The following is a 12,500-nucleotide window of genomic DNA, read 5'->3' as shown; positions in this document are numbered from 1 at the left end:
GCGTTCTGAGTTCAATTTCCGCCGAGATCGGGTTTACCTTTTATCCTTTTTGAGTCTAATAAATAAATACCATTTACGCACTGGGGTCGATGTAATCGGAATAACCCCTGCCCCCAAATTTGAAGCCCTGGGCTTCCAGTAGAAAGAATTATTAAGGTGGTACGCAGGCAGAATCGTTAGCGTGCCGGGAAAACTGCTAAGTGGCATTTCGTCAGTCTTGACGTTCTGAGTTCAAATTCCGCCGAAGTCGACTTTGCTTTTCATTTGGGATCGATAATCAATTGGGATCGATGTAATCGAATAGCCACGTTCCCGCAAAATTTCAGGTCTTGAACCCATAGTAGAACGAGTGAGTAATAGTCATTATTACCTTCGCTATTCTTAATTTAGATGCGAAGGTCAAGAAATTCAAAATAATTCAAAGAGGCAAACGTAGCGTATATTTAGCGAATTGAGTTTCACTAAAGAAACAGGTTTAAACATGATAGTAAACTCGTCAGAGATTTTGCAGTTAATTATTTTAACGATTGCTAACGGAGCGCATGAAACAGCATCCATATGCTTTTGCTGCATGGGTATGTGAGTGTTGTGTGTGTGTATGTGTGTGTATGTGTGTGTATGTGTGTGTGTGTGTGTGTGTGTGTGTGTGCGTGAGTGCGTGTGTGTGTATGCATGCGGATGTGTAGAAGAAGTGATGATATCAGTATGTGTATATTTTATGGCGGTTTCGTTAAAGTGACGGAATAAGTGCATGGTAAATGCTTATTCTCTCCCACTATCTACACAAACACACACACGCACACACACCAACACACACACATACATATACACATAGATATGTCAGTGTATATGTGCATGCGTGTTATGGGTGTATGTGCGTGGGGTATGTGTAATGGGGGAAGGCGAGGTGTGTGCACTTGTACAATTAATATGCGTAAGCAAGAGACACGCACACTCATTCATATATATATATATATATATATATATATATATATATATATATATATGTGTGTGTGTGTGTGTGTGTGTATACATATGTATGTACACTCACATATTTGTATATGCATACACACATATGCGAGCATATCCACGCTGGTTTAGAAATGTATGTACATAGTTCTACATACATGAACGTACTTATGCATAAATCGAGCACATATGCGCAATACGTACACACGTGTATATGTGTATATATGCGTTTGTGTGTGTATGTTTGTGTGTGTGTTTCAGTATTAGTTTTACGAAGTGCCTTATGTCTCTTTCTATTGTTTCGTTTATTCCTTTCACATTATTATAGACAAATACACGCGCACGCGCACACGCACACACGGACACATACACACACAAACACTCACATCCTCCCCCCCCCCCACAGATACACAAGCACATCTGTAAACAAATGCTTCATCTTTTGTAATGAATATACTTGAAGATGTGTCAACAGAGTCTGAGTCTCATAAGAAGCTTGCATACCGTTGTTATTGCTTTGCTTTTTGTTTTTGTTGTTGTTTAACTTGTAGATGTCTCTTATCGGGTGCACCACGGGTGAAAGTCATTGATATCATAATCATCTTATCTTCTTTATCAAGAACGCTGTATGAAGTGTCATTGTTTATGCATGTATGGTGTGTTGAAGTAGTCGGGACTGCTATTTCTAGCACGCCGAGTAACCATATGTTGTTGGCGTATGTCATCTTCATTTATTTCCGCAAGTGGTAAGATATATATGACAGGCAGAATATTTGCAAGCGGCTTTTGATGGCAAAAATGTATTTGTGTTACTTATAGGCACAGGAGTGGCTGTGTGGTAAGTAGCTTGCTTACCAACCACATGGTTCCGGATTTAGTCCCACTGTGTGGCACTTTGGGTAAGTGTCTTCTACTATAGCCTCGGGCCTTGTGAGTGGATTTCGTAAACGGAAACTGAAAGAAGTCCGTCGTATGTATGTATATATATATATATATGTGTGTGTGTTTGTGTGTCTGTGTTTGTCTCCAAACATCGCTTGACAACCGATGCTGGTGTGTTTACGTCCCCGTAACTTAGCGGTTCGGCAAAAGAGACCGATAGAATAAGTACTAAGCTTACAAAGAATAAGTCCTGGGGTCGATTTGCTCGACTAAAGGCGGTGCACCAGCATGGCCACAGTCAAATTACTGAAACAAGTAAAAGAGTAATCCAAATACACAAGTTCACCAAACTTCCAACTGATTTCAACTCCTATTGGACGTCAAAGCATGTGAAAGTACGTGACTTAAGTGGTCAAGGTATTCGACTCAAAGTTGTGAGTTCGATACTAAGCGACGAATTGCGTCCTTGAGCAAAACACTATTTCATGTTGTCCCCCAGTCCACTCAGCTGCGATTCAAAAGGCCAGCCTTGTCAGATCCTGTTCAGGCTGAATCTCATTGAGGACTGCGTTAAAAGTACGCGAGTATGTGTGGAGTCGCATAGCTTAGTGTTTAGGGTGTTGAACTCATGATGGTAAGATTGCGGTTTCGATTCATGGACCGGGAGATGCGTTATGTTCTTGAGTAAAACATTTCATTCACATTGCTCCAGTCCACTCAGCTGTAGAAATGAGTTTAGCCTGGAGAGGGGTGGGTTCCGTTAGGCTTTCTACGCCCTAGACATGCTACATGACTGCAGCGCCTCAACGCCCACCAAGGGGTTAAGGGTCTTGTCAATTGTCATGCGACGACTCAGTGGAATGCTCAGCCATTTGCGCGTTAATTTCACGAGCAGGCTGTTCCGTTGATCGAGGCAACTGGAGCCCTCGTAATCGACGGAATGCCAAAAACTATTAGTATTCTTCTTCGTTTAACGGATTCTTTTTCTCAAGAACTATTGTTTCAAGGGATGGTCAAGAATAAAAATAAAAATGGCTGTGCGGTTCACGTGGTTTCGAGTTCAGACTCTCTGTGTGGAATTTTGAGCAAGTGTTCTCTACTATAATTCCGGGTCAACCAATGCCTTGTGAGTGAATTTCGCAGACGAAAACTGCGTGAAAGCCCGTCATATTTATACACACATACACACACGCGTATATTAATTTAAGGTAAGGACACCGTATTCGTATTGCAACCATAATATACTACCTAGTATATATATATATATATATATATATATATATATATATATATATGATAGATCGCTGACCACAGCATTCAAACTTTTTTTTCTCCGTGTTTTTCTCCTTGTTTTTCTCCTTATTTCTTTCTGTTGAAGAGCGTAGCTCAAAACGTTAAAGACTTTCTCTATTCCCGAGCGTTAAACTAATACATCCTTTTGTTGTTTACACCACCTGTCCTCGTCTGTTGTTGTTTCGTTCGTAAATTCTCCCATATATATATATATATATATATATATATATATATGTGTGTGTGTGTGTGTGTGTGTGTGTGTGTGTGTGTGTGTGTATATATATATATATATATGCTTATGTGTGTGTGTGCGCGCGCATGTATGTATGCGCGCGTATATATATATATATATATATATATATATATATATATATATATATATATATATATATATATATATATATATATATATATATATCGGTTGTCAAGCGATGCCTTTGTGTTTCTCCCCCAATCACCGCTTGACAACTGATGCAGATTCATCGAAAAAGAGAGCAGCAGATTAAGCATGGAGATTGATTTATTTGAATAAAGTCTTCAAGGCGTTGCTCCAGCATGGTCTCAGTCCAATAACTGAAGCAAGTAAAGAATAAAAGATATATACTCGTCATTATAAATTATTATGGATATATACTACACCGTCTAAGAACTACAATTCGTTGACACTTAACTGAAATGTCTCCTTTGTTTGACAGACGGTCGATCCAGGGCTAATTAGTAACTTGTTGATGAAGCCACGGGGCTTACTGATTAGGATTTTTCGTCTCTGATCTCAAAGTTGTAGATTGACTTCCTGGACCTGACAGCATTTTGTCCCCTTAATCAAGTCACTTCATCTCACGTTGCTACAGCCTGCTGAGCTCTCGTGAGTATCATTCGGAGCGCAGGTGAAACCCTCTCTTCCTGTAGCACTCACGTTCCGGGTGGATATTTCGCTCGATCTATGCTGAGATCACCGGGTGGATGTCTATGTCTGCTCGTGTCTAGATAGGCACTTAAAGCAATTAACACGAGTATGGCACTTGTTACTAATCATACTCTCTTGTGAGTGACGGCTGACTGTACTTTAGTAGTAGATTATCCTAATATTTCACAAGTTTTCAAGCAGCTAGTCTAAGATTAAATCATGAAAATTTATTATTAAACAAACACACACACGCACACACACACACACACACACACACACACACACACACACACACACACACACACACACACACACATATGCACACGAGTCCTCTAAGCGCGTGAAGATAAAGAAATCCATCCAAGCAAAACACTTTGTTCCAAAATCTTGCTAAAACTCATTTCTTCCAATTAACCCCTATAAAAGTATCATCCATCCACATAAAAAATTTCAATCAGTAGCATAATCGATCATTTGACTGAAAATAAAAGAGATATTTTTTTTTTTTATAAAAGATTTTTGAAGCCGTTAAATGTAACTCTCCCCATCTCCATCCGTCTCTCACACTCTCTCTCTCTTTATCGCTATCTTCCCCCCTCTCTCTCTTTCTTTCTCATTCCTACGTGCTTCCAGAGATGAAAAAAGTTGATGAAGTACAACAGAACTTTCCAAGAATAGTTATAGTGTTTCATTGATATATTGGTATAAAACATTTTAATTATTGAGTTTGAAAGTACAGTAGTGGAGTTTATTGCGATGTTATGAAGATAAAAAATATATTAAAACTGAAGCGAAATAAGATAAATATCCTAGACGACATTTGATGTTTTATTTCGTAATTTCATTATGTGTGTGTGTGTGTATATATATATATATATATATATATATATATACACACATACACAAACATATATACATATATGTGTGAATGCGTATACGTGTATATATATATATATATATATATATATATATATATATATATATATATATATATATATATATATATATATACATATGTATGTATGTATAGTGTTTATTCTAAACCATTTTATATATTTGATATTTTCATTATACATAATTATACATACAGACATACACGCACACACACACATATACGTATATTTATATATGTACATTTGTATATATACACACAGATAGATATATTTGAATATATGCCTGTGTATGATTGTGTTTACTAGTGTGTGTATATGTATATGTGTGCTTTTATTTGTGCATACGTATGCATATATATATGTGTGTAGGTGTGTTATGGATTGTATGGAAATGAAAAATGATAAAAAATAATTTTACTTTCAAGGGAAGGAGGAAGATAAATATTTGATTGTCTCTAATTTGATAGAACAAATTAAAGTTATTGACAAATTATAAAATGTTAATGGCTTATTAATGAAATAGCACATCACATACTTGATACCCACTTCAACTCGATCTGTTTTGTTATCTTTTTATTTTGATTTTTATAATTTCGTTAGAAAAATTTTTTACTCTTTATAATGGAATTTAGTTGTCTTCAGTTCGATATTCTAGCAGGGTCAAGTCAATGATTATCTTGTGACCCCCAACACCCTACTATACAAAAGTTCTTCGCGTACTATCTTACAAAGGACGAACTCAAGGAAACAGGAATATTTACTCAAATTAGGACCTGTTGTCATAAAAGTAACATCGGCAACAGCACAAGAACAAAAACGAAAGACATTGGATAATGTAGTCTTAGATACCCTATGCTTCAAAAATAAGATTGATTAGTCTTTGAACACGTCCTGCAGAGTACTGGATGGCACTTTTCTGCAGCTTTATAATACGTGTATCAGTTCCATTATCCATCTGCCTATTAAGTAGCAGTTTGGGTGTTGTACCAAGTACATCAATTACTACGGGAATAATTGTTGTCTTAGTCTTCCACAGTCTCTTAAGTTCATTCTAGTTACATCTTAATATTCCTCAATATTTTCTCAATTTCTTTGGTACTCACTCAAATGTCATAGCGTATTACAAAGTCTCTCATCTCATTGTTTCGCTTTTTATCCTCTTCAATCCTATAAATTCTGCAATTATCACACACCATCGCTTTTCTGTCACTTTGAATTCACATACTCGGCTAAAATCCCAACGTAACGATACATTCATGCCTGCACTTATACTCTTTTCGTACTAGCTTACTGCATTTAGTTAGGAGATGGTTAATATCTTCCTTTCCTTTTCCATGACTTCGGCGTTTCTCTGACCGAATTTTATCAATTTATCGCTTTCGTCCCAATTGCTTCTTCCTGTGCGATTATAATTAGCAATTCAGTATCTTGTTTCGGGTTTCCATCTGTCAGTGAGCCACAACTAACATTTTTTTTGCTTCCGGCATCCTCAGTTTGTCGCATATAATCTTCTTCTTTCCAATTATTTGTCCTGTCGTTCTTCCTTTGTTTCTTGAATTGCCTTACTGTTACAAAGACTTTTGGGATATTTCTGTCCACCGACCGTTTTCTTTATTCAGAACGCAGAATATAATCTTTCAAACCCAGTATCCATTAGTAGATGGTGTCTTCTGCGTTTAAGAAAATTCTGCATCTTCTTTTGTTGGTAAGTAGAGTCTTTCGCTATTACTTCTAGGTTGGTGCGTGACATGTTTTGCGAGCAGATTCCTAGTTGTCATATCTAAGTTCTGTAGCTTTGTTCATTTTGAAAACGGGGTATAGTATCTCAACACTGGTATATCTTATTTATTGATTGCTTTTATAAGTTTCACTCCATTTAGTTTTGTTTCAAAGACCTTTTAAATCCGGCCATTGTACACTTTGGAAAATTTCCCTCATTTCTCCTCCCATTATTTTATCGTCATGTAGCCCCCATAGCCATATGTATATCCCATCTTTTCTCAGCCATCTAATATCACCTTCGTTAATCTTATACCATCAAATTTAATCTTCCTGCCTCTCTTCACAATTAAACTTCATACTTATTTTCTTCAAACCGCATTTCAATATCCTTACTGTTTGGATAAGAGAGTCCAATTGTCTTCCATTTATTGTGAACGGTTTGAGGTCATCCGTATGAACAGGTGATTTATTTTCATCTTGGTTTTGGTAAACTCATAGGAAGGCCTGGATTTTCTCAATATGCTTGTCAGAGGGGTTAATAAAGAAGAAAAGTAGAGAAATACCTCCTAAAGATTTTCACACTGCCTAGTCATTTACTGTCTCTGAAATGTCAGGCGGAAGCAGCAAATGCTTGCATCACATCGGTCGTATCCTAACACCAAGCCGTCTTATCTGGTCCCATGAAAACTCTGGCCAGACTGGAGCGATCGCTTTTTCGATTCTTATGAAAGGATTAAGTTCCGCTGGTCACAAAATCTTTCTGCTGTCAGCATCACCCCCGTCGTGGTCTTGGGATACCGCCTTGATCATAAGTCACCGCGAATTGCGACCGACACTTGCAAAAATATCTAAATCACTGCGATGGTATGAACGACAGCAACGAAAATAAAGGTGAACTGGTGGTATTGTTCTTCGTGCGACAAATCTTTCCACAGCTCGTCTCACTGACCGAGCAGCTAGCATGGGTCATACATAGCCCAGGATTACACCTTTGGCATCTAGGTTTCTGCAGGGGGCTAATTGAGAGAATTGAGCGACGATGGCCTAGAAGAACATCTAGAAGAACGGTCTGACCGGTCTATTCTAGAGGACATTTTGGGTCGAATACAATCGACAATTTCTTTAGCCTCGTTGTGCTACAGTGGTGCAATACCTGTTCGAGACAAGCTCTCCAAGCATAGAAGCGCCAACAGCCGAACCTGCTCGAGAAGCATGCACTGGAGGATAAGACTGTCTTGCATGCAATCGTTCAGTGTTCATGCATTAGCAACTTGTGGGCTTGTGTTGTACAACTACTGTTTCGTGTAAGACGAATCCAGCTGTTCGCCGAGTTGATAGTGAAGATCGACACACAATGTTCCTTTAGCAAAGAAGAGAGGCAGATCTTTCTCTGCTTATGGGGCTGTGGCAAAAGAGGTTGTGTGGTGGACCCGTTTCAAAGGTTTGAAGACAGACATTTTTCTGTCTGGTTGACCTCTCATCAATTTCTTTAAATATCATTTGAAGAGGCATGGGAGGGAAGAGGGGGAGGTGCTGCCTTCTAGTACGTATTTCAAAAGGTGGTTGTGAGTGGCATGACTGATGAGGTTGAATGGATCTATTCTGAGTATGCTTTTCGAAGTAAGAGGAAAGAAAACTTCCTATGCCTTGGGGATGGCAGAGAAATCCGGGACTTTTTGTGTGAGGTCTACTCCGAATTACCCTCGAAGGACTACCCCGCTATTGGGGATACTATTTATTTATTTATTAATTATAACTAAGTACTTATTTATTTCAATATCTATTTTTATATCTTTTTGTTATATCCTTATTTCTTTAGTGTATCACCCCTGATCAATGTAACACCCCCACTCCTTTGTGTGTTGTATCACGTCTTCCATGTTTTGGGCCCTTGTGGCTAATGAAAGAAATCACTACTACTACCACTACTACTACTACTACTACTACTACTACTACTACTACTACTACTACTACTAAGTCAGGCTTAAGAAATGACAATTCAGTCTTGATCACGCTGCCCATTTTAAAAACAGCCTATCTAAGATTACATTGAACTATATGTCTTTATCGTATAAAAATATGAGATATGATTTGAGGGAGATGTGGCTTATATTTCTAGCTGATAAAGGAACTGCGTAGTGATTCCATCGCTATATGGCTGATATATTTGTCTTTCCGAGTCTAATTTTGGAGAGAAATATTAACCAATCAGCTAAATACTGTCTTTCTGATCAGCAGGGTCGGATTTTTCAGTCTATATATAAAATATATTTGTTTATAAAACAGAAATATATATTGCTGTTACGGGTCCAATACTGCTTCGGTTTTAAATGCAATACACACAAACAGACAAACATATATACACAAACACATGCACACACACAAGCACACACACAAGCACACACACTTACACACACACACATAAATATATGCATATGTAACTGTGAATGCGCGAATGTCCGTACATATAAAGTTTTGGTATACATATGCATTCATATAAAAAATATATACACGACATGATAATTCGGGGTGAAAGGTTTATATTAGTAATACAGGAAGGAAGATGTTCCTTGAGCAACAATAACACATCGCCGCGGCTTCTCTTGTAATTTGTAAAAATAGGGAGGAAAAAAAAAAGCTCAACAAAATCTAAGTTACAGATAACTGATCCGCCATGTTGTCACGTAGCTTTCGGAGCTAACAAACGCAATTCAGCTCAGCGGTTTGTCAAAATGTTGGAATATTTCCAGAAAACATTCTTTGATCTTACGACTTCTAACACCTTCAGCTCTCGTATATACTTTTTTTCAAATGTTCTATTTGTTTAATTCTATTTTTCTTCGTATTCGTCTTTCTAGTTTTATCACAGTTTTCTGTTTTTCACTAACAAACTCCACTGTCCTCCTTCACTTTCTCTACCATTCTCTACAGCTACTTATCCGTGGGTGTATTTTCATGATTGTTTTCAAAGAAAAAAATGTGTTGCTTCAACATCAAATTACCTTTATACACAAAATGCAACACACAAAATATATTCTTGAATCAAGGGAAATTTTTTCCTTTTGCTTTTGTTTTCTTTCCTTTTTTTTTATTTTGGAAATTGCTATTTTTTTTTCTTTCTTTATCACTGGAACACTTCTCTTTTTTTTCCCAAGAAAGTAATTCACTGGTAATATATATGTAAAAATGTTACCGAATTAAAGACACCAAAAATACAATGAGCTACTTCTAAGGTACTTAAGTCTAGAAGAAAAGCGATCTCTTCTTTATTAAAAAAAATATCAAACTGAAGCAAACAATACTCTTGGTATTCCATTGAAAGTTAAAAAATATTTCGAATAATGGCTAAAAATAAGTTTCATAGATCAAAATACCCATTAACCGAAGCAATATTATTCTTCACAAAGAAATACAAAACGTATTAAGTTTCATATGAATTCGCCGCATCTATCTCTTGATTATGAAAACTTAGATAGATTCCGCCCTTTATTTTATATTGCAACACATTAAAACATCGGTTGTTAGAAATATGAGTGAATAATCTGAGTTTGATCTGTCGATGATATGACAATACGTTCTGTTGGCTTTCATTTCATTACAGCAAAGTTAAGTGAGTGTCATAATGGATGGTGTTCAATGTATTCGTTTGAGTTCATATTTGATTTTGATCCACTAATCAATCGGAATAATAAAGAAAGAAACCCCACTTAACTAGAATACATTCAGTAACATACATTTACATTTATTTACATCGCAGATATAGCTGGTGGCTAAAAGTTCTTTTCGCAAAAACGTAGATTTGGGTTCGACTCTAGTACGCGGTATCACGGTCAAATATTTTGCACTATGATATCGGATCGACAAATGCTTTGTAAGTGAAATTTGAAAGACTGTATCTGTGTTGGATAGTGTCGCACACACACACACACGCACGTACACACACACACACACACACACACACACACACACACACACACACACACACATACACACATATATGTGGAGGCGCGTGGTTTAGTGGTTAGGGTGTTGGACTCATGATTGTACGATTGTGGTTTCGATTCCACGTAGCTGGCAAAAATTGGTAATCTTGCGACAGACCGGCGTCCCGTCCGGCTAGGGAATTTCTACGCCATGAACCCGGGAAACCCACCCTAATGAGTCGGTATGACTCGAGAAGGTAACTTTACTTTACCTTTTATACATATACATACACGCACTCACAAACACATCTGTTTACTCATCTCCTGCTGCATCGTGCCGCTGATAATGTCCATAATTTGCATAAGGGTACACATATTAGGAATTTAACAACTTTGTATTTTCGCAAAACACTGAAGACGTCATTTATCAGGGTTATATACTGCTTCAACCTGCTATTATGCCATCCTGGCAGTAAATGAAACACGTATCTGTTTTATAAAATATAAAATACCATATATGGTTTTCGTATCTTATTAATACTGTGTATATATATAAACACACACGTGCACACAAACAAACATATGTGTATAAGTTTGCGTTGAGCCGCCGATTAGCGCTTCTAGTCATTGTACTATGAAGTATCATAAGAGAGACAACTTATCAGCTCGTAGCGCACCCTGTCCGGTTTCTGTGATTCAAGATGAGATAACCACTCCGAAATGTTTGCATTTCACAGTCTGGATAGGTGGCACTGCGAGCTGATTTGGTTGCTTTTATACCATTTGTCTAAAGCAAGAAATTTTCTCCGTGACAAAACACAGTGAATGGTTTCCTTACAGGTTCGAGTATGCTCCAAGCATAATTGAACTGATAATAACGTTGTACATGTGTGTATATATATTTATGTATCTATGTAAAGCTTTGTGTTGTAAACTTATCGCTCAGTTTTAAGTAGGCACACAGAGCCACTATCAATTAACAGTAATCATTCTTTTGCACGGGTGTTTTATGAAGAAAACTAGCATTTGCCAGTACGTGCCATCCACACTATCAATGCTACTTTAGGACCGACAAGCATATCACGAGTGTCGTTAAAAGTGTTGCTTTTAGAACGCGACCTCCTTCCTCACGGTACACAAATAATCATGTTCAAGACTGCACCAGTTCAGCTAATCTACTGCCCACACTTGGTACTATATTGCAGTAACTGCTGTGTGCTCACCTCTCAGGTTTAAGTAGCCATTGTAGGAGTTGCCGACTGGTTATGCTTAAATCGCCATTGCAGGAGTTGCCGGCTGCCTGTGTCCATGTACTTGGATTCTACGAGGTATGGGCTCGTACAAAGTTTGAATTGTTTCCAAAAGAATTTTTGTCCATTCTTCAGCTAGAACGGTCTCCAGTTCTTGTAATGATAATACTGGAGTATATCGACTCCTTACTTGTTTTTATACAATGCACTATAAATGTTCAATAATATTGAGATATAGGGACTGTGGTGGTCAAATAAGATGTTCAACCTCACTAGAATCTTTCTCGTGTCATTCAGTAACAATTCTAGCTGTGTGAATTGGTGCATTACCATACTGAAAGATCGCGTTTCCCTCTGGAAGCAGTTCTGCAAACATAGTATGAATTTGATCAGATAAAATGCTTAAATAGTCTTGACTATTAATTCTGCCATGAAGGGAAACCATTGGGCCGGCGGATTTCCAAGATGTAGTCCCCTCCCCAGATCATCACAGATCCTCCTCCATGTTTAACAGTTGGAAGAAGGCAGTTTGGGTTAAATGCTTCATTTGGCTGTCTCTTCACGTACACTCTGCAGGTGGTCAGAAATAAGGTAAAGGATGACTCATCCGAGAAACTAGTATTTTCCCACTGCTGTAGGGACCAATTCTATAGATTTTACT

Source organism: Octopus bimaculoides, chromosome 13 (genome assembly GCF_046866305.1).
Source record: "Octopus bimaculoides isolate indiv1 chromosome 13, ASM4686630v1, whole genome shotgun sequence".
In the NCBI taxonomy this organism is placed as follows: domain Eukaryota; kingdom Metazoa; phylum Mollusca; class Cephalopoda; order Octopoda; family Octopodidae; genus Octopus; species Octopus bimaculoides.
This window is presented reverse-complemented; position numbering follows the sequence as displayed.